Source organism: Bombina bombina, chromosome 1 (assembly GCF_027579735.1).
Source record: "Bombina bombina isolate aBomBom1 chromosome 1, aBomBom1.pri, whole genome shotgun sequence".
Classification (NCBI taxonomy): Eukaryota; Metazoa; Chordata; class Amphibia; order Anura; family Bombinatoridae; genus Bombina; species Bombina bombina.
The window spans coordinates 1,083,434,161-1,083,457,176 of NC_069499.1; positions in this window are offsets into that span (position 1 = coordinate 1,083,434,161).

Sequence of the window (23,016 nt, forward strand, 5' to 3'; positions counted from 1 at the left end):
CTTCATTGGATAAACACTGCTTTTCAAATTCTGCCGTGATCTGACTGCAGACACGGTCGACCTCTCTACATGTTTACACTGGCTTAATAGCTATTTTGGCAGTCTGCCGCAATTTGATTGACTGAAGTTGCCAATTCCCTTTGCCTGCTTCTCCACCTTCTATAGACTATACGATCTTATTCCTAATATCCCTCTCGCTTTGCTTTATATATTGCACATACTGTATGTTGACATATACATATGTTTATTATTATTTTTTTGTCCATTGCTCACAGTGATTTTTTGCATCATCTACTTTTTTAATTTGATGCTACAGCCATTAGCAATGGCATACCCGGACTCCCAGCCTGTCATGCGCAGTATCACACATGCTAATTAGCCATGTGCCTGACCCGATATTCTACGAGGGTTGTTTATGCTGATGACTTTGTAATCTGCACCAATGAAAGCTCACACAATGGACGAAAGGGGAGTGGCCTCGCATATACACGTGGTTGATTTCCAGAACAGCGCTTTCTCTATTGGGCACACTAAGGACACACAGGGTATATAAGGCTTCAGTGTCTAAGGTTTTTAACAGACTTCTAGATGTCAGGTTACTTCATCTGCCTGATGCACGGGTGAATCCATTTGAAAAAGGTGCCAATTAGGTACCGAAAAGTCATGGGACATTTTATCTTTTGATATGCTTCAATAAAAACTTAGGCCTAGATTTAGAGTTGGGTGGTAGCCGTCAAAACCAGCGTTAGAGGGTCCTAACGCTGGTTTTTACCGCCCGCTGGTATTTAGAGTCAGTCAGGAAAGGGTCTAACGCTCACTTTGCAGCCGCGACTTTTCCATACCGCAGATCCCCCTACGCCATTTGCGTATCCTATCTTTTCAATGGGATCTTTCTAACGCCGGTATTTAGAGTCTTGGCTGAAGTGAGCGTTAGAAATCTAACGACAAAACTCCAGCCGCAGAAAAAAGTCAGTAGTTAAGAGCTTTCTGGGCTAACGCCGGTTCATAAAGCTCTTAACTACTGTGCTCTAAAGTATACTAACACCCATAAACTACCTATGTACCCCTAAACCAAGATCCCCCCACATCGCCGCCACTCTATTACATTTTTTTAACCCCTAATCTGCCGCTCCGTACACCGCCGCAACCTACATTATCCCTATGTACCCCTAATCTGCTGCCTCTAACACCGCCGACACCTACATAATATTTATTAACCCCTAATCTGCCGCCCCCGCTATCGCTGACCCCTGCATATTTTTTTTAACCCCTAATCTGCCGCTCCGTACACCGCCGCAACATACATTATAGTTATGTACCCCTAATCTGCTGCCCCTAACACCGCCGACCCCTATATTATATTTATTAACCCCTAATCTGCCCCCCACAACGTCGCTGCCAGCTACCTACAATAATTAACCCCTAATCTGCCGACCGGATCTCGCTGCTACTCTAATAAATGGATTAACCCCTAAAGCTAAGTCTAACCCTAACACTAACACCCCCCTAAGTTAAATATAATTTAAATCTAACAAAATAAATTAACTCTTATTAAATAAGCTATTCCTAATTAAAGCTAAATACTTACCTGTAAAATAAATCCTAATATAGCTACAATATAAATTATAATTATATTGTAGCTATTTTAGGATTAATATTGATTTTACAGGCAACTTGTATTTATTTTAACCATGTACAATAGCTATAAAATAGTTAATAACTATTTAATAGCTAAAATAGTTAAAACAATTACAAAATTACCTGTAAAATAAATCCTAACCTAAGTTACAATTAAACATAACACTACACTATCAATAAATTAATTAAATACAATACCTACAAATAACTACAATTAAATAAACTAACTAAAGTACAAAAAATAAAAAAGAACTAAGTTACAAAAAATAAAAAAATATTTACAAACATTAGAAAAATATTACAACAATTTTAAACTAATTACACCTACTCTAAGCCCCCTAATAAAATAACAAAGACCCCCAAAATAAAAAAATGCCCTACCCTATTCTAAATTAAAAAAGTTCAAAGCTCTTTTACCTTACCAGCCCTGAAAAGGGCCATTTGCGGGGCATGCCCCAAATAATTCAGCTCTTTTGCCTGTAAAAAAAAACATACAATACCCCCCCAACATTACAACCCACCACCCACATACCCCTAATCTAACCCAAACCCCCCTTAAATAAACCTAACACTAAGCCCCTGAAGATCTTCCTACCTTATCTTCACCATGCCAGGTTCACTGATCCGTCCACCGAAGTCTTGATCCAAGCCTCCTAAATCTTGATCCAAGCCCAAGCGGGGGCTGAAGAGTGACGTCCATCCTCCGGCTGAAGTCTTGATCCAAGCGGGCAGAAGAGGACATCCGGACCGGCAAACATCTTCATCCAAGCCGCATCTTCTATGTTCTTCAATCCGATGACGACCGGCTGATCTTCAAGACCTCCAGCGCGGATCCATCCATCTTCACCGACGACTTCCCGATGAATGACGGTTCCTTTAAGGGACTTTAATTTCCGATCAGACAATAAAATGCGAGCTCAATCTGATTGGCTGATCGGATCAGCCAATCGGATTGAACTTGAATCTGATTGGCTGATTCCATCAGCCAATCAGAATTTTCCTACCTTAATTCCGATTGGCTGATAGAATCCTATCAGCCAATCGGAATTCGAGGGACGCCATCTTGGATGACGTCCCTTAAAGGAACCGTCATTCGTCGGGAAGTCGTCGGATTGAACAACATAGAAGATGCGGCTTGGATGAAGATGTTTGCCGGTTCGGATGTCTTCTTCTGCCCGCTTGGATCAAGACTTCAGCCGGAGGATGGACGTCACTCTTCAGCCCCCGCTTGGGCTTGGATCAAGATTTCGGAGGCTTGGATCAAGACTTCGGTGGACGGATCGGTGAACCTGGCATGGTGAAGATAAGGTAGGAAGATCTTCAGGGGCTTAGTGTTAGGTTTATTTAAGGGGGGTTTGGGTTAGATTAGTGGTATGTGGGTGGTGGGTTGTAATGTTGGGGGGGGTATTGTATGTTTTTTTTTTACAGGCAAAAGAGCTGAATTATTTGGGGCATGCCCCGCAAATGGCCCTTTTCAGGGCTGGTAAGGTAAAAGAGCTTTGAACTTTTTAAATTTAGAATAGGGTAGGGCATTTTTTATTTTGGGGGTCTTTGTTATTTTATTAGGGGGCTTAGAGTAGGTGTAATTAGTTTAAAATTGTTGTAATATTTTTCTAATGTTTGTAAATATTTTTTTATTTTTTGCAACTTAGTTCTTTTTTATTTTTTGCACTTTAGTTAGTTTATTTAATTGTAGTTATTTGTAGGTATTGTATTTAATTAATTTATTGATAGTGTAGTGTTAGGTTTAATTGTAACTTAGGTTAGGATTTATTTTTACAGGTAATTTTGTAATTATTTTAACTATTTTAGCTATTAAATAGTTATTAACTATTTAATAGCTATTGTACCTGGTTAAAATAAATACAAAGTTGCCTGTAAAATAAATATTAATCCTAAAATAGCTACAATATAATTATAATTTATATTGTAGCTATATTAGGATTTATTTTACAGGTAAGTATTTAGCTTTAAATAGGAATAATTTATTTAATAAGAGTTAATGTATTTCGTTAGATTTAAATTATATTTAACTTAGGGGGGTGTTAGTGTTAGGGTTAGACTTAGCTTTAGGGGTTAATCCATTTATTAGAGTAGCGGCGAGATCCGGTCGGCAGATTAGGGGTTAATTATTGTAGGTAGCTGGCGGCGACATTGTGGGGGGCAGATTAGGGGTTAATAAATATAATATAGGGGTCAGCGGTGTTAGGGACAGCAGATTAGTGGTACATAACTATAATGTATGTTGCGGCGGTGTACGGAGCGGCAGATTAGGGGTTAATAATAATATGCAGGAGTCAGCGATAGCGGGGGCGGCAGATTAGGGGTTAATAAATATAACATAGTGGTCGGCGATAGCGGGGGCGGCAGATTAGGGGTTAATAAGTGTAAGGTTAGGGGTGTTTAGACTCGGGGTACATGTTAGGGTGTTAGGTGCAGATTTAGGAAGTGTTTCCCCATAGGAAACAATGTAGCTGCGTTAGGAGCTGAACGGTGCTTTTTTGCAGGTGTTAGTTTTTTTTTCAGCTCAAACAGCCCCATTGTTTCCTATGGAGGAATCGTGCACGAGCACGTTTTTGAAGCTGCCCGCGTCCGTAAGCAATGCTGGTATCTAGAGTTGCAGTGGTGGTAAATATGCTCTACGCTCCCTTTTTGGAGCCTAACACAGCCCTTCTGTGAACTCTAAATACCAGCGGTATTTAAAAGGTGCGGGAGAAAAAAAGCCAGCGTAGCTAACGCACCCCTTTGGCCGCAGAACTCTAAATCTAGCCGTAAGTTTTATACATAATATTCAGTGAGTGCTGTCTTTCTATGACTGTGTTTATCCCTGATAAGCACCCTGGTCGTTGTTTTCTCAAATTGAGGATTGGAGTGCAGGCCCTTTCTATTGTACTATATATATATATATATATATATATATATATATATATATGTGTTGATTGGAGTAGCTGTCAGGGCCGCCACTAGAAATTTTGACATGTGCAGTTTTTGACCAAGTGACTAAAACGTATATGCACTTTATTCTTAAGTGTCTATTTAAACTTGGAAATGTTGTAAAGGTAGTAACATACACACACACAGACACACTCATACACTAAAACACACTCACACATAAGGATTCACATATAGACACTCTAGCAGACACGCAAAGAAACACACTCAGACACAGACACCAAACAGACACTCAGCACTTGTTTACATTGACCTGATGAGGTAAACTACAGTTTTGTAAAAAAAAGGAGATTTGCAAAAGAAATTATGGAGTTCTGATTATCTTTTTGTAAAGGAAGATGCCAACTAAATGATGACAACAGCATGCAGTGGCTGAAAGGAAGGGCCCTGAACTGCCTAAACAATCATTTAAAGGTTAAATGGTGGATTGGTGACTTCTGGAAAGGTATCGTTAGTCTCAAAGTCTGTAGAAAGATGTAAATAATTAGTAGCAAGGTCAAAATGTCCTAAAAAGGAACAGACAATGGACACACACACAAACTCAAACTTGCACATGCACCCAAGGAAACACTGAAAGAGACAGCCTCAGAAAACACAAAGACATACACACACACACAGAAACACCCACAGAAAACACACAGACATACACACAGAGAGAGACAACCACATAAAACACAGAAAGACATACATAAACACACCCTCAGTGAGACATCCACAGAAAACACACAAAGACATACACACACCCTCACAGAGACACACACAGAAAACACCACCCTCACAGAGACATCCACAGAAAACACAGACATACATACATACGCACACACACACCCTCACAGAGGCATCCAGAGAAAATACACAAAGACAAACATACACACACCTTCACAGAGACACCCATAGAAAAAGCTCAAAGACATATGCACACACACCCTCACAGACATTCACAGAAAATGCACAAAGACATACACACCCACCCTCACAGAGAGACCCACAGAAGAAAAATACATACACACTCAGAAACACAAACCAAAGCACAAAGACATAAACACAGACACCCACAGAAACACTCACAGGAGGAAACATTTATGCACCTTGCATCCCTTAAATCAACAGTGTGTGACATGCATGATAAACAAAATGCAGAAATTTAGAGATCACTTTTTAAAGAATCATATTTGTTAATGTGCAAAAAAATAATAATTTTGTGAATTCAAAATTGTACATTAATGATCTGGGTAGATGGCTATATGAAGAAAAGTACTTTTAAAAGGTTGGCATATATTTGTTTTTTCTCCATTTTCCCCAACCAAGAGCACCACTTCAAATATAGTATACAAATAATCCCATCTGTCAGCTGTACTTATGGATTTTGAAAATGCTGCTGTACTCTATATGGTCTTGGTGGAACCATAAGCTGTGGTACTCATACCATTAGATCTGGTTAAATGCAGGATTTAGGCTTGTTGGTATGTAATTCAAAATTAAGTCAGCTGTAGTGTAAACTGAACAATTTTAAGTTAACCTGTATCATTTCAAACACTGAGCAATCTTAGTCTGAGAGTTTAACATGTTATGCAGATGTACAAATCTTAAATAAAATGCCTCCTTGCATCTGGCAAGTCCTTGCATAAAGGGGCAGTAAACTGGAATGTAATATATATATATATATATATATATATATATAAAATTAAAAAATGCATATCTGACAAATTCTGCATGGTTTTAAATATAGAATTTCTACAGGATTGTTAAATAATCATAAATGCACTGTTGCTAAAAAAATGTGTTTTATGGACCCCTGGCCCCACCATACAACTACTACCACACTGAAGTTACAATCTGAAATTGCACAAATAAATAAAAAACATTTGCTAAGTAAATCCTACCTCCTCTGCAAATGAAAGTGATCTGGCGTCTGACTCAGACACACACTGTACAAAGTGCCAAGTCTGCCTCACACTGTGCATAGTGGTTTAGTGCACACTCAGAAATCCTCTTAAATGTTAATACTTTACTCCTTGTAATAACATTTCCAATTTCTGCAATTAGCACTCTGCTGTAGTACCCACTAGTGGCTGCCAACATTTTTTTAAATTTTTTTTTTAGTTCTTGTCTCATGAGGCCTCCCTGGCCCATTGGGCCCCTGACAGGAGTAACCCCTGTCACCCCCTGATGGTGGCCCTGGTAGCTGTGTTAGTCCTGTGATTTAGATACCAAAATAACAAGCGTGTTGCATTCAGCAATGATACTTTTTTATTGGACTAACTATATATTTATAAGTAGACAAGTGTCACGCCGCGCCGCTCTAGCCATTGCTATGGGCGCGGCATCTCCTTCCTGCTCGTTGCCAGGGGCAATGTCGGATCTGGCGTCTCCTTCCTGCTTGTTGCCAGGGGCAGTGTCAGCTCAGGATGCGTGCATTGCTGATGTCATCGCCGCACGCTCCTGATGCTGCTGGGAGCTCTCTGGCGCAAATCCTGCACAAATTTAAACCCTGCACTATAGGTGTTACTCTGTGTGCTCCTGGGTGTGACAGATCATTCTATACCATTGTTGCTGAACCTTCCTGTTTACTGACTACTCTACCTGCCTTAACCCTTTAACTGCTGGACTGATCTTTGTTGCTGAGCCTTCCTGTTGCTGACTACTCTGCCTGTTTGTCCTCTGAATTGCTGGATTTATTTACTGCTGCTGAACTCTGCCTGTCTGACTACTCTGCCTGTTTAACCCCTAAATTGCTGGACTGATATATTGTTGCCAAACCCTGCCTGCCTTGACCATTCTAGTGGTGTGCCCTTGGACTGCTTTACTGTTGCTGAACCCTGCCTGCCAGACCATTCTAGTGGTATACTCTTGGACTGCCTTACTGTTGCCGAACCCTGCCTGTCTGACCATTCTAGTGGTGTGTCCTTGGACTGCTCTGCCTTTGCCGCTGGGGACCGTCCTGCCTGTGGTGAGTGCCGCTCTCCTCATCTTACTAACTTTCTCTGCTCTGGGATATTCCCTATCATTCCGGCTCAACGCCGGGATAACAAGACTACTGGCCGAGTTCAGCCTGATAGAGGAGTATCCCACGAGTATTACATTATACTTGGGTCATGCAGCCAGATGAGGTGGCACAAGCTGTTTATCTTCAGGGACAGATGTTGGGAACACATACCACACAGTTGCAGAATATGGATTCCAAGCTATTTCTGCTCAGCTCTCCTTACTGACTTAACTACAGACTGCTCACCGACTCAATCCTCAACAGGCCAGGTGGGCCTTGTTCTTTACTCGTTTTAACTTTGTGGTCTCTTATCTTCCTGGGACTAAGAACAAGAAAGCAGATGCCCTTTCCCATCAGCTCCCTCATTCAAGTGATTCCTCAGAAGCTCCTACTGAACATATCATACCCCCAGTGTGGTTGCTCAACTCAATACTATCCTTCTGCAGAGACTGCAACATGCTCAGTCTAGTAAACCTTCTGGAGCCCCCATGTCCTCCGATATCCTCTTTGTACCCTGGAATCTAGCAAACTCTCAGGACATCCCGGTTCGACTAGGACTTTCAAGCGTCTTTTCCAACATGTTTGGTGGCTTACTATGAAGTCTGATGCACAGGATTATGCCAACGCCTGCACAACTTGTGCTGCCAACAAGACTCCCCGATCTTTGCCTCCTGGCTTGCGCCAACCATTGTCCATTCCCAAACAACCATGGACACATATAACAATGGACTTCATTGTGGACTGCTTTTCCAGACTGGCTCACTTCGTACCACTAACCAAACTACCTTCTGCTCAATCTGCTGCTTATCATCCCTTTTTCTCTTGCATGTGGTACGACTTCATGGCATTCCTGTGAACATTGTTTCCGACAGAGGTTCACAGTTTATCTCTGCCTTTTGGAGGGCCTTTTGTAATCGATTGGAACCATGGTTTCCTTGTCTCCTGGCTACCATCCACAGACCAATGGACTAACTGAGAGAGCAAACCAGGATCTTGAAGCCTACCTTAGAGCCTTTGTCAATGCTAGCCATACCAACTGGTCTGAGTTGCTACCCCTAACTGAGCTGGCAAGAAACACTCCTTGGCACTCTTCCCTTAAATGTTCTCCATTTCAAGCCGGAGCAGGATATCAACCTTGTGTGTTCCCTCTTTTAACTCAGTCCACTGGGGTCCATGCTGCAGACCAACACATCACTGGACTCACCACTCATTGGCAATGTATTCACTCTCAGCTACGTTCAGCTGTCTCTAGATATAAGAAGTTTACTGATCATCATAGGACTTCTGTACGTGCCATTCCAGTGGATGAACATGTTTGGATATCTACTCGACACATGCGTCTACGTCAACCCTGTCACAAATTGGGGCCCAGATTTATCGGTCCTCTACATCATGTCTTCCACATCTCACTGCTTAAACCATACATCAAGAATAGATATACCCGGCTCCAAGCTCCTCCTCCTCCACTCCTGGTCCGTGGGCACCCCAAATATGAGGTAGCTAAGATCCTGGACTCCAGATACAGGTGCAGACAATTGCAATACCTGGTACATTGGAAGCGTTACTCCCTGGCAGATCGTTCCTGGGTCTCTGCCAATGATGTGCATGCCCCATCTCTGGTCTCCAAATTCCATGCTGCTCATCCTTTGAGGCCGACTCTGGTTTCCAGAGGGAACCCTTGTGGAGGGGGCTATGTCACGCCGCGCCGCTCTAGCCGTTGCTAGGGGCGTGGGGTCTCCTTCCTGCTCATTGCCAGGGGCAGTGTCGGATCTGGTGTCTCCTTCTTTCTCGTTGCCAGGGGCAGTGTCGGCTCAGGATGCGTGCGGTGATGCTGCTGGGAGCTCTCTGGCATGAATCCTGTGCCTATTTAAACCCTGCACTAACGATCTGTCACTGTCCAAGTATAGGTGTTACTCTGTGTGCTCCTGGGTGTGAAAGATCGTTCTATACCATTGTTGCTGAACCTGCCTGTTTACTGACTACTCTACCTGCCTTAACCCTTTAACTGCTGGACTGATCTTTGTTGCTGAACCTGCCTGTTGCTGACTACTCTGCCTGTTTGTCCCCTGAATTGCTGGATTGATTTACTGCTGCTGAACTCTGCCTGTCTGACTACTCTCCCTGTTTAACCCCTAAATTGCTGGACTGATATATTGTTGCCAAACTCTGCCTGCCTTGACCATTCTAGTGGTGTGCCCTTGGACTGCTTTACTTTTGCCAAACCCTGCCTGCCGGACCATTCTAGTGGCATACTCTTGGGCTGCCTTACTGTTGCTGAACCCTGCCTTTCTGACCATTCTAGTGGTATGTCCTTGGACTGCTCTGCCATTGCCGCTGGGGACTGTCCTGCCTTTGTGGTGAGTGCCGCTCTCCTCATCTTACTAACTTTCTCTGCTCTGGGATATTCCCTATCATTCCGACTCGACGCCAGGATAACAAGACTACTGGCCGAGTTCGGTCTAATATAGGAGTATCCCACGAGCATTACAACAAGTTTTTGGGAATATTAATCCCTTTCTCAAGTTTAAAGCAATACTGACCAATTCAATTGAATTTACAGATTATATCTTGAAGCACAGGATGAATAAAAGAACAGAGAGTGTTACAGAGATCTGAGTGCAGGGAGAGGAAGGGGTGTCGTAAAATCATGAGGGGGTAGAGGTGAAAGTTGTATAGAGGCTGACAATATCCCAAAAAGACAGGCAGGGACAGATATAATTATACAAAGAGCACATACTGACATAACGGATAAATCTACCTAGCATCAAGATGTATAAAGTTGTGTAATTATGAACACAGTGGGAATATAAAATTGTCAAAAAATATAAAAAAAATATAAAAAATAATAATTGTAATGGCATTAGTGTGGACATAAGTTTACCTGTGCATCTATGTATAAATAGTATGGAATATACAATCCTGAAAGTACTTATAAATATATAGTTAGTCCAATAAAAAAGTATCATTGCTTAACGCAATGCCCTTGTTATTTTGGTATCTATCTCTATCAATCTATCTATCTATCTATCTATCTATCTATCTATCTATCTATCTATCTATCTATCTATCTATATATATATATATATATATATATATATATATATATATATAAAATATATATATATATATATATATATATATATATATATATATATATATATATATACACATTGATGCATAGACATATATACATTGATGTAGAATGTTAGCTGGCATATATTTTGTAATCTAAATTATTCAACCCCCTTTGCAAATCAGGTTTATTGTCAAAATTTACAGACTTTCAGCTGTTTGCAATGAATAAATCAAACAAAAGCAATTTAAATAGCTCAACACAACTAAGGGCTTCATTAGTTGCACCAGGTGTGCTTGAGCTAGAACACATGAAATACCTGAACTGGCTAGGGGCTTGTTGAGTGTCACATTTGACTGCATTTTAGAAATATGGCTAAGTCAAAAGAATGGTCAAAATAGTTGAGAGAAGAGATCATCGCCCTTCACAAACAAGGAACAGGATACAAATAGATAGCAAAGGCACTGAATGTTCCTAGAGACACCGTTGAAGCAAAGTTCACAAGTTCAAAGTTAAAGGAATAGTGGTTACACTACATGGACAGGGCAGAACAAGGAAGCTATCAATGGCTGCAACCAGATGTCTGAGAAGGCAGGTTGAGAAAAACCCTTGAATGACTCCAAAAGACCTGCAGCAAGACATGGTGGCAACAGGCACTGAGGTTTCAGTTTACACAGTAAGTTACGTACTAAATGCAGAAGGTTTACATGCCAGAACTCCAAGACGTACACTACTACTGACCCAAAAGCACAAGAAAAGTCGGCTCCAATATGCTCAAAATAATATAAATAAGCCAAAGAAGTTTTGGGATTCTATTCTGTGGAGCGATGAAACAAAAGTGGAACTTTTCGGCCCGATGGATCAGCGTTATGTCTGGATTAAGAAGATTGAGCATATGCTGAAAAGAACACTCTGCCTACAGTTAAACATGGTGGTGGGTCGGTGATGCTCTGGGGCTGCTTTGCTTCCTCTGGCACTGGAAACCTGCAGCTTGTGGACGGCAAGATGTATTCATTTAAATATCAGGATATCCTAGGAGAAAACGTCATGCCATCTGTGAGGAAGCGTGTGTGTCATTGGACCTTCCAACAGGACAATCATCCCAAGCATACCTAAAATTCCACCTAGGCTTGGTTGCAGAAGAAGTCCTGGAAGATTCTATAGTGACCATCACAGTCACCCTACTTTATCCCCATAGAAAATCTCTGATGGCATTTGAAAAATGTGGTTGCCGCATGCAAACCCAAGAATATTACTGAACTGGAGGCCATTGCTCATGAAGAATGGGCTAAGATTCCTCAGGAATGCTGCCAGAAGCTGGTGTCTGGCTATGCATCTCATTTGCAACAGGTCATAAAAGCAAAATGGTGCTCTATTAAGTACTAAATATGTTTGCCATGCAGGGGTTAAATAATTTTGAGACTGCAGAATTTATTAAAAGTTGCATTTTCAGTTGAATTTGGGGAAACCACTTAAAGCATTAGTTGTGTTGAGCTATTTCAATTGCTTTTGTTTGATTTGTTTATTGCAAACAGCTGAAAGTTTGTCAATTTTGACAATAAACCTGATTTGCAATTTTGATTGCAACTGTATAACTACAACACACACACACACATACATTGTATATGGAAAAAATTAAGAGACTACTGCAAAATTATCAGTTTATCTGCTTTATTTATAGGTATGTTTTAATGTTTCATTATATAAACTACTGACAACATTTCTCCCAAATTCCAAATAAAAATATTTTCATTTAGAGCATTTATTTGCAGAAAATGACAATTGGTCAAAATACAAAAAAAAACCCTGCAATGTTTTCAAACCTTAGCAATAAATAGGCAAACCAGAGAAACTGATCACTTTGCAGTGGTCTCTTACGGCTAGATTTAGAGTTTGGCGTTAGCCGTCAAAACCAGCATTAGAGGCTCCTAACGCTGGTTTTGGGCTACCGCTGGTATTTAGAGTCTTGTAGGTAAGGGTCTAACGCTCACTTTCCAGCCGCGACTTTTCCATACCGCAGATCCCCCTACGCCAATTGCGTATCCTATCTTTTCAATGGGATCTTTCTAATGCCGGTATTTAGAGTCTTGGCTGAAGTGAGCGTTAGAAATCTACCGACAAAACTCCAGCCGCAGAAAAAAGTCAGGAGTTAAGAGCTTTCTGGGCTAATGCCGGTTCATAAAACTCTTAACTACTGTGCTCTAAAGTACACTAACACCCATAAACTACCTATGTACCCCTAAAACGAGCCCCCCCCCCACATCGCCGCCACTCTAATACATTTTTTATCCACTAATCTGCTGACCGCACACCGCCGCAACCTACGTTATCCCTATGTACCCCTAATCTGCTGCCCCTAACACCGCCGACACCTACATAATATTTATTAACCCCTAATCTGCCCCCCAACGTCGCCGCCACCTACCTACAATTATTAACCCCTAATCTGCCAACCGGACCTCACCGCTACTATAATAAAGTTATTAAACCCTAATCCGCCTCACTCCCACCTCAATAACCCTATAATAAATAGTATTAACCCCTAATCTGCCCTCCCTAACATCGCCAACACCTAACTTCAAGTATTAACCCCTAATATGCCGACCGGACCTCACCGCTACTATAATAAATGTATTAACCCCTAAAGCTAAGTCTAACACTAACACTAACACCCCCCTAACTTAAATATAATTTAAATAAATGAATCCTATTTAAAGCTAAATACTTACCTGTAAAATAAACCCTAATATAGCTACAATATAAATTATAATTATGTTGTAGCTATTTTAGGATTTATATTTATTTTACAGGCAACTTTGTATTTATTTTAACCAGGTACAATAGCTAATAAATAGTTAATAACTATTTAATAGCTAATTAGTTAAAATAATTACAAAATTACCTGTAAAATAAATCCTAACCTAAGTTACAATTAAACCTAACACTACACTATCAATAAATTAATTACATGAAATACCTACAATTAAATCTAACACTACACTATCAATAAATTAATTACATGAAATACCTACAAATAAATACAATTAAATAAACTAACTAAAGTACAAAAAATAAAAAAAGCTAAGTTACAAAAAATAAAAAAATTAATTACAAACATAATAAAAATATTACAACAATTTTAAGCTAATTACACCTACTCTAAAGCCCCCTAATAAAATAACAAAGCCCCCAAAATAAAAAAATGCCCTACCCTTTTCTAAAATTAAAATAGAAAAGCTCTTTTACCTTACCAGCCCTTAAAAGGGCCTTTTGCGGGGCATGCCCTAAAGAATTCAGCTCTTTTGCCTGTAAAAATAAACACAATACCCCCCCCAACATTACAACCCACCACCCACATACCCCTAATCTAACCCAAACCCCCCTTAAATAAACCTAACACTAAGCCCCTGAAGATCTTCCTACCTTGTCTTCACCACACCGGGTATCTATCACCGATCCGTCAAGGCTCCGAAGTCTTCATCCAAGCCCAAGCGGGGGTTGGAGATCCATCATCCAGCTGAAGTCTTCTATCAAGCGGCAAGAAGAAGTCCAGAAGAGGCTCCAAAGTCTTCATCCTATCCGGGCAGAAGAGGAGATCCGGACCGGCAACCATCTTGATCCAAGCGGCATCTTCTATCTTCATCCGATGACGATCGGCTCCATCTTGAAGACCTCCGGAGCGGATCCATCCTCTTCTTCCAACGTCCTAACTCCGAATGAAGGTTCCTTTAAATGACGTCATACAAGATGGCGTCCCTCAAATTCCGATTGGCTGATAGGATTCTATCAGCCAATCGGAATTAAGGTAGGGAAAATCTGATTGGCTGATTGAATCAGCCAATCAGATTGAGCTCGCATTCTATCTATCAGCCAATAGAATGCAAGCTCAATCTAATTGGCTGATTAGAATCCTATCAGCCAATCGGAATTCGAGGGACGCCATCTTGGATGACGTCATTTAAAGAAACCTTCATTCGGACTTAGGACATCAGAAGAAGAGGATGGATCCGCGCCGGAGGTCTTCAAGATGGAGCCGCTCGTCATCGGATGAAGATAGAAGATGCTGCTTGGATCAAGATGGTTGCCGGTCCGGATCTCCACTTCTGCCCGGATAGGATGAAGACTTTGGAGCCTCTTCTGGACTTCTTCTTGCCGCTTGATAGAAGACTTCAGCCGGATGATGGATCTCCAGCCCCCAGCTTGGGCTTGGATGAAGATTTCGGAGCCTGGACGGATCGGTCGGTGATACCCGGTGTGGTGAAGACAAGGTAGGAAGATCTTCAGGGGCTTAGTGTTAGGTTTATTTAAGGGGGTTTGGGTTAGATTAGGGGTATGTGGGTGGTGGGTTGTAATGTTGGGGGGTATTGTATGTTTCTTTTTTACAGGCAAAAGAGCTGAATTCTTTGGGGCATGCCCCGCAAAAGGCCCTTTTAAGGGCTGGTAAGGTAAAAGAGCTTTTCTATTTTCATTTTAGAATAGGGTAGGGCATTTTTTATTTTGGGGGGCTTTGTTATTTTATTAGGGGGCTTAGAGTAGGTGTAATTAGCTTAAAATTGTTGTAATATTTTTATTATGTTTGTAATTAATTTTTTTATTTTTTGTAACTTAGCTTTTTTAATTTTTTGTACTTTAGTTAGTTTATTTGTATTTATTTGTAGGTATTTTATTTAATTAATTTATTGATAGTGTAGTGTTAGATTTAATTGTAGATAATTGTAGGTATTTTATTTAATTAATTTATTGATAGTGTAGAGTTAGGTTTAATTGTAACTTAGGTTAGGATTTATTTTACAGGTAATTTTGTAATTATTTTAACTAGGTAGCTTTTAAATAGTTATTAACTATTTAATAGCTATTGTACCTGGTTAAAATAAATACAAAGTTGCCTGTAAAATAAACATAAATGCTAAAATAGCTACAATAAAATTATAATTTATATTGTAGCTATATTAGGATTTATTTTACAGGTAAGTATTTAGCTTTAAATAGGAATAATTTATTTAATAAGAGTTAATTTATTTTGTTAGATTTAAATTATATTTAACTTAGGGGAGTGTTAGTGTTAGGGTTAGACTTAGCTTTAGGGGTTAATACATTTATTAGAGTAGCGGTGAGGTCCGGTCGGCAGATTAGGGGTTAATACTTGAAGTTAGGTGTCAGCGATGTTAGGGAGGGCAGATTAGGGGTTAATACTATTTATTATAGGGTTAGTGAGGCGGATTAGGGGTTAATACATTTATTATAGTAGCGGTGAGGTTAATTATTGATTAGGGGTTAATTATTGTAGGTAGCTGGCGGCGACAGGGGGGGGGGCAGATTAGGGGTTAATAAATATAATATAGGGGTCGGCGGTGTTAGGGGCAGCAGATTAGGGGTACATAGGGATAACGTAGGTTGCGGCGGTGTACGGAGCGGCAGATTAGGGGTTAATAATAATATGCAGGGGTCAGCGATAGCGGGGGCGGCAGATTAGGGGTTAATAAGTGTAAGGTTAGGGATGTTTAGACTCGGCGTACATGTTAGGGTGTTAGGTGCAGACATAGGAAGTGTTTCCCCACAGGAAACAATGGGGCTGCGTTAGGAGCTGAACGCTGCTTTTTTGCAGGTGTTAGGTTTTTTTCAGCCCAAACTGCCACATTGTTTTCTATGGGGGAATCGTGCACGAGCACGTTTTTGAAGCTGGCCGTGTCCATAAGCACAGCTGGTATTGAGATTTGCAGTGGCGGTAAATATGCTATACGCTCCCTTTTTGGAGCCTAACGCAGCCCTTCTGTGAACTCTAAATACCAGCGGTATATAAAAAGTGAAGGGGAAAAAAAGCCAGCGTTAGCTATGCGGGTCGTTACCGACAAAACTCTACATCTAGCCGTTAGATTTTTCTGGAGTTGTATAAATAGGACTGAGGAAGGGGATACTTTGTCCCTAAAACGTCACTGTAAACTATTACTTTATTGCAAAGACCAGAGAGTGCAAGTTTTTTGTCTGCATATCTATCTTTCTATCTATCTATCTATCTATCTATCTATCTCTCTCTCTATATATATATACACACACAGAGATAAGTGCACTCACACAAATGAACAACCAGCTCAATACCATTGTTAGCCTGTTCTATGGCGATTTACCACCTGGGTGCATCTTCTTTTTGCCCAGTAATGCTTTCACAGAGTAGTATATCAGTCTGATCCCGCCTATTACGGTCAGTCCAGCGCTGAAATACAAGGCAATTCCTCTCTGAACAAGGAACACAGCAACCCCAGACGATCGTTTCGGCCTTCATTGGGCCTCGTCAGTGAGATGTAGCAGTATTCCTTTAAAAACACTGAGCAAGGAGTCCACGTCGGGTTGCCCCTTTTTTTCCCATATGGAGACTAAATACACACAGAGAGAAGTGCACTCACAGGAACGAACAACCAGCTCGCTCAATACCATTGTTAGCCTGTTCTATGGCAATTTACCACCTGGGTGCAACTTCTTTTAGCTCAGTAATGCTTTCTCTTGTTAAGTGTATCCAGTCCACGGATCATCCATTACTTATGGGATATTAACTCCTCCCCAACAGGAAGTGCAAGAGGATTCACCCAGCAGAGCTGCTATATAGCTCCTCCCCTAACTTCCATTACCAGTCATTCTCTTGCACCCAACGAATAGATAGGATGTGTGAGAGGACTGTGGTGATTATACTTAGTTTCATACCTTCAATCAAAAGTTTGTTATTTTAAAAATAGCACCGGAGTGTGTTATTCCTTCTCTGGTAGAATTTGAAGAAGAATCTACCTGAGTTTTTCTATGATTTTAGCCGGAGTAGTTAAGATCATATTGCTGTTTCTCGGCCATCTGAGGAGAGGTAAACTTCAGATCAGGGGACAGCGGGCAGATTAATCTGCAAAGAGGTATGTAGCAGCTTATTATTTTCTGACAATGGAATTGATGAGAAAATTCTGCCATACCGATATAATGTAAACTCAGCCTTAAATGCAGTAGCAGCAACTGGTATCAGGCTGTCATGTATGTATATTTTACACTTCAGTATTCTGGGGAATGGCACTTCACTGGAATTATACTGTATACATAAAACTTTAGCCTAATTTGCAGGGACTAGCAACAGGCTTTTTAATAACACTCAATTTATTAATGTTAAACGTTTTTTGCTGGCATGTAAAATCGTTTAATTTTCTGAGGTACTGGGTGAAAAAATGTTTTGGGCACTATTTTTTTCCACTTGGCAGTCGTTTTATTTAATTTATGACAGTTTACTGATCTTTCTCACTGTTATGTGTGAGGGGGAGGGACCTTTTTTGGTGCTTTTGCTACGCATCAAAAAATTCAGTCAGAAGTTTATTGTCTTCCCTGCATGATCCGGTTCATCTCTACAGAACTCAGGGGTCTTCAAAACTTGTTTTGAGGGAGGTAATCACTCACAGCAGAGCTGTGAGATTGTAGTTGACTGTGATAAAAAAAAAAACGTTTATTTCTGTATTTTTTTTTTTTTTTTTCTGCTATCAGGGTTAGTTATCCTTTGCTAATGGGAGCAATCCTTTGCTAAAATTGTGTTTTTTACAAAGATTTGATGCTATAACTTTTCAGTTTATTAATTTTCAACTGTCATAACTTTTTCTGTGCTTCTTATAGGCACAGTACGTTTTCATATTATAGTAAATTACTTGAAAAGTATTTCCAAGTTGCTAGTTTATTTGCTAGTGTGTTAAACATGTCTGATTCAGAGGAAGATATCTGTGCTATATGTGCTAAAGCCAAAGTGGAGCCCAATAGAAATTTATGTACTAACTGTATTGATGCTACTTTAAATAAAAGTCAATCTGTACAAATTGAACATATTTCACCAAACAACGAGGGGAGAGTTATGCCGACTAACTCGCCTCACGTGTCAGTACCTGCATCTCCCGCTCGGGAGGTGCGTGATATTGTAGCGCCGAGTACATCTGGGCGGCCATTACAAATCACATTACAGGATATGGCTACTGTTATGACTGAAGTTTTGGCTAAATTACCAGAACTAAGAGGTAAGCGTGATCACTCTGGGGTGAGAACAGAGTACGCTGATAATATTAGGGCCATGTCAGACACTGCGTCACAATTTGCAGAACATGAGGACGGAGAGCTTCATTCTGCGGGTGACGGTTCTGATCCAAACAAACTGGATTCAGATATTTCAAATTTTAAATTTAAGCTGGAAAACCTCCGTGTATTACTAGGGGAGGTGTTAGCGGCTCTGAATGATTGTAACACAGTTGCAATACCAGAGAAAATGTGTAGGTTGGATAAATATTTTGCGGTACCGGCGAGTACTGACGTTTTTCCTATACCTAAGAGACTTACTGAAATTGTTACAAAGGAGTGGGATAGACCCGGTGTGCCGTTCTCACCCCCTCCGATATTTAGAAAGATGTTTCCAATAGACGCCACCACACGGGACTTATGGCAAACGGTCCCTAAGGTGGAGGGAGCAGTTTCTACTTTAGCTAAGCGTACCACTATCCCGGTGGAGGATAGCTGTGCCTTTTCAGATCCAATGGATAAAAAGTTAGAGGGTTACCTTAAGAAAATGTTTGTTCAACAAGGTTTTATATTGCAACCTCTTGCATGCATTGTCACGGCTGCAGCAGCATTTTGGTTTGAGTCTCTGGAAGAGACACTTGAATCAGCTCCATTAGATGAGATTACACACAAGCTTAAAGCCCTTAAGTTAGCTAACTCATTTATTTCAGATGCCGTAGTACATTTAACTAAACTTACGGCTAAGAATTCCGGATTCGCCATTCAGGCACGCAGAGCACTGTGGCTAAAATCCTGGTCAGCTGACGTTACTTCTAAATCTAAATTGCTTAATATACCTTTCAAAGGGCAGACCTTATTCGGGCCCGGGTTGAAAGAAATTATCGCTGACATTACAGGAGGTAAAGGCCATGCCCTGCCTCAAGACAGAGCCAAACCTAAGGCTAGACAGTCTAATTTTCGTTCCTTTCGTAATTTCAAAGCAGGAGCAGCATCAACTTCCTCTGCACCAAAACAGGAAGGAGCTGTTGCTCGCTACAGACAAGGCTGGAGACCTAACCAGTCCTGGAACAAGGGCAAGCAGGCCAGGAAACCTGCTGCTGCCCCTAAGACAGCATGAATCGAGGGCCCCCGATCCGGGAACGGATCTAGTGGGGGGCAGACTTTCTCTCTTTGCCCAGGCTTGGGCAAGAGATGTCCAGGATCCCTGGGCGTTAGAGATCATATCTCAGGGATACCTTCTAGACTTCAAATTCTCTCCCCCAAGAGGGAGACTTCATCTGTCAAGGTTGTCAACAAACCAAATAAAGAAAGAGGCGTTTCTACGCTGCGTACAAGATCTTTTATTAATGGGAGTGATCCATCCGGTTCCGCGGTCGGAACAAGGACAAGGGTTTTACTCAAATCTGTTTGTGGTTCCCAAAAAAGAGGGAACTTTCAGGCCAATCTTGGATTTAAAGATCCTAAACAAATTCCTAAGAGTTCCATCGTTCAAAATGGAAACTATTCGGACAATTTTACCCATGATCCAAAAGGGTCAGTACATGACCACAGTGGATTTAAAGGATGCTTACCTTCACATACCGATTCACAAAGATCATTACCGGTATCTAAGGTTTGCCTTTCTAGACAGGCATTACCAGTTTGTAGCTCTTCCATTCGGATTGTCTACGGCTCCGAGAATCTTCACAAAGGTTCTGTGTGCTCTTCTGGCGGTACTAAGACCGCGAGGAATTGCGGTAGCTCCTTACCTAGACGACATTCTGATACAAGCTTCAAGCTTTCAAACTGCCAAGTCTCATACAGAGTTAGTACTGGCATTTCTAAGGTCGCATGGATGGAAGGTGAACGAAAAGAAGAGTTCTCTCTTTCCACTCACAAGAGTTCCCTTCTTGGGGACTCTTATAGATTCTGTAGAAATGAAGATTTACCTGACAGAAGACAGGTTAACAAAGCTTCAAAATGCATGCCGTGTCCTTCATTCCATTCAACACCCGTCAGTAGCTCAATGCATGGAGGTGATCGGCTTAATGGTAGCAGCAATGGACATAGTACCCTTTGCACGTCTACATCTCAGACCGCTGCAATTGTGCATGCTAAGTCAGTGGAATGGGGATTACTCAGACTTGTCCCCTACTCTGAATCTGGATCAAGAGACCAGAAATTCTCTTCTATGGTGGCTTTCTCGGCCACATCTGTCCAGGGGGATGCCATTCAGCAGGCCGGACTGGACAATTGTAACAACAGACGCCAGCCTACTAGGTTGGGGCGCTGTCTGGAATTCTCTGAAGGCTCAGGGACAATGGAATCAGGAGGAGAGTCTCCTACCAATAAACATTCTGGAATTGAGAGCAGTTCTCAATGCCCTTCTGGCTTGGCCCCAGTTAACAACTCGGGGGTTCATCAGGTTTCAGTCGGACAACATCACGACTGTAGCTTACATCAACCATCAGGGAGGGACAAGAAGCTCCCTAGCAATGATGGAAGTATCAAAGATAATTCGCTGGGCAGAGTCTCACTCTTGCCACCTGTCAGCAAACCACATCCCGGGAGTGGAGAACTGGGAGGCGGATTTCTTAAGTCGTCAGACTTTTCATCCGGGGGAGTGGGAACTTCATCCGGAGGTCTTTGCCCAAATACTTCGACGTTGGGGCAAACCAGAGATAGATCTCATGGCGTCTTGACAGAACGCCAAGCTTCCTCGTTACGGGTCCAGATCCAGGGATCCGGGAGCGGTTCTGATAGATGCTTTGACAGCACCTTGGACCTTCGGGATGGCTTATGTGTTTCCACCCTTCCCGATGCTTCCTCGATTGATTGCCAGAATCAAACAGGAGAGAGCATCAGTGATTCTAATAACGCCTGCATGGCCACGCAGGACTTGGTATGCAGATCTAGTGGACATGTCATCCTGTCCACCTTGGTCGCTACCTCTGAAACAGGACCTTCTGATCCAGGGTCCCTTCAAACATCAAAATCTAATTTCTCTGAAGCTGACTGCTTGGAAATTGAACGCTTGATTTTATCAAAACGTGGTTTTTCTGAGTCAGTTATTGATACCTTAATACAGGCTAGGAAGCCTGTTACCAGAAGGATTTACCATAAGATATGGCGCAAATACTTATATTGGTGCGAATCCAAGAGTTACTCATGGAGTAAGGTTAGGATTCCGAGGATATTGTCTTTTCTACAAGAAGGTTTAGAAAAGGGTTTATCCGCTAGTTCCTTAAAGGGACAGATTTCAGCTCTGTCCATTCTTTTACACAAACGTCTGTCAGAAGTTCCGGACGTTCAAGCTTTTTGTCAGGCTTTAGCTAGGATCAAGCCTGTGTTTAAAACTGTTGCTCCACCATGGAGTTTGAACTTAGTTCTTAATGTTTTACAGGGGGTTCCGTTTGAACCCCTTCATTCCATTGATATCAAGTTGTTATCTTGGAAAGTTCTGTTTTTAATGGCGATTTCCTCGGCTCGAAGAGTCTCTGAGTTATCTGCCTTACATTGTGATTCTCCTTATCTGATTTTTCATTCAGACAAGGTAGTTCTGCGTACTAAACCTGGGTTCCTACCTAAGGTGGTCACTAACAGGAATATCAATCAAGAGATTGTGGTTCCATCTTTGTGTCCTAATCCTTCTTCGAAAAAGGAACGTCTGCTACACAATCTAGATGTAGTCCGTGCCCTGAAATTTTATCTACAGGCAACTAAGGATTTTCGACAAACGTCTTCCCTGTTTGTCGTTTATTCTGGTCAGAGGAGAGGTCAAAAAGCTTCGGCTACCTCTCTCTCCTTTTGGCTTCGTAGCATAATACGGTTAGCCTATGAGACTGCTGGACAGCAGCCTCCTGAAAGAATTACAGCACATTCTACTAGAGCTGTGGCTTCCACTTGGGCCTTTAAGAATGAGGCTTCTGTTGAACAGATTTGCAAGGCTGCAACTTGGTCTTCTCTTCATACTTTTTCCAAATTTTACAAATTTGACACTTTTGCTTCTTCAGAGGCTGTTTTTGGGAGAAAGGTTCTTCAGGCAGTGGTTCCTTCCGTATAAAGAGCCTGCCTGTCCCTCCCGTCATCCGTGTACTTTAGCTTTGGTATTGGTATCCCATAAGTAATGGATGATCCGTGGACTGGATACACTTAACAAGAGAAAACATAATTTATGCTTACCTGATAAATTTATTTCTCTTGTAGTGTATCCAGTCCACGGCCCGCCCTGTCACTTTAAGGCAGGTAATTTTTCCATTAAACTACAGTCACCACTGTACCCTATGGTTTTCCTTTCTCTGCATGTTTTCGGTCGAATGACTGGTAATGGCAGTTAGGGGAGGAGCTATATAGCAGCTCTGCTGGGTGA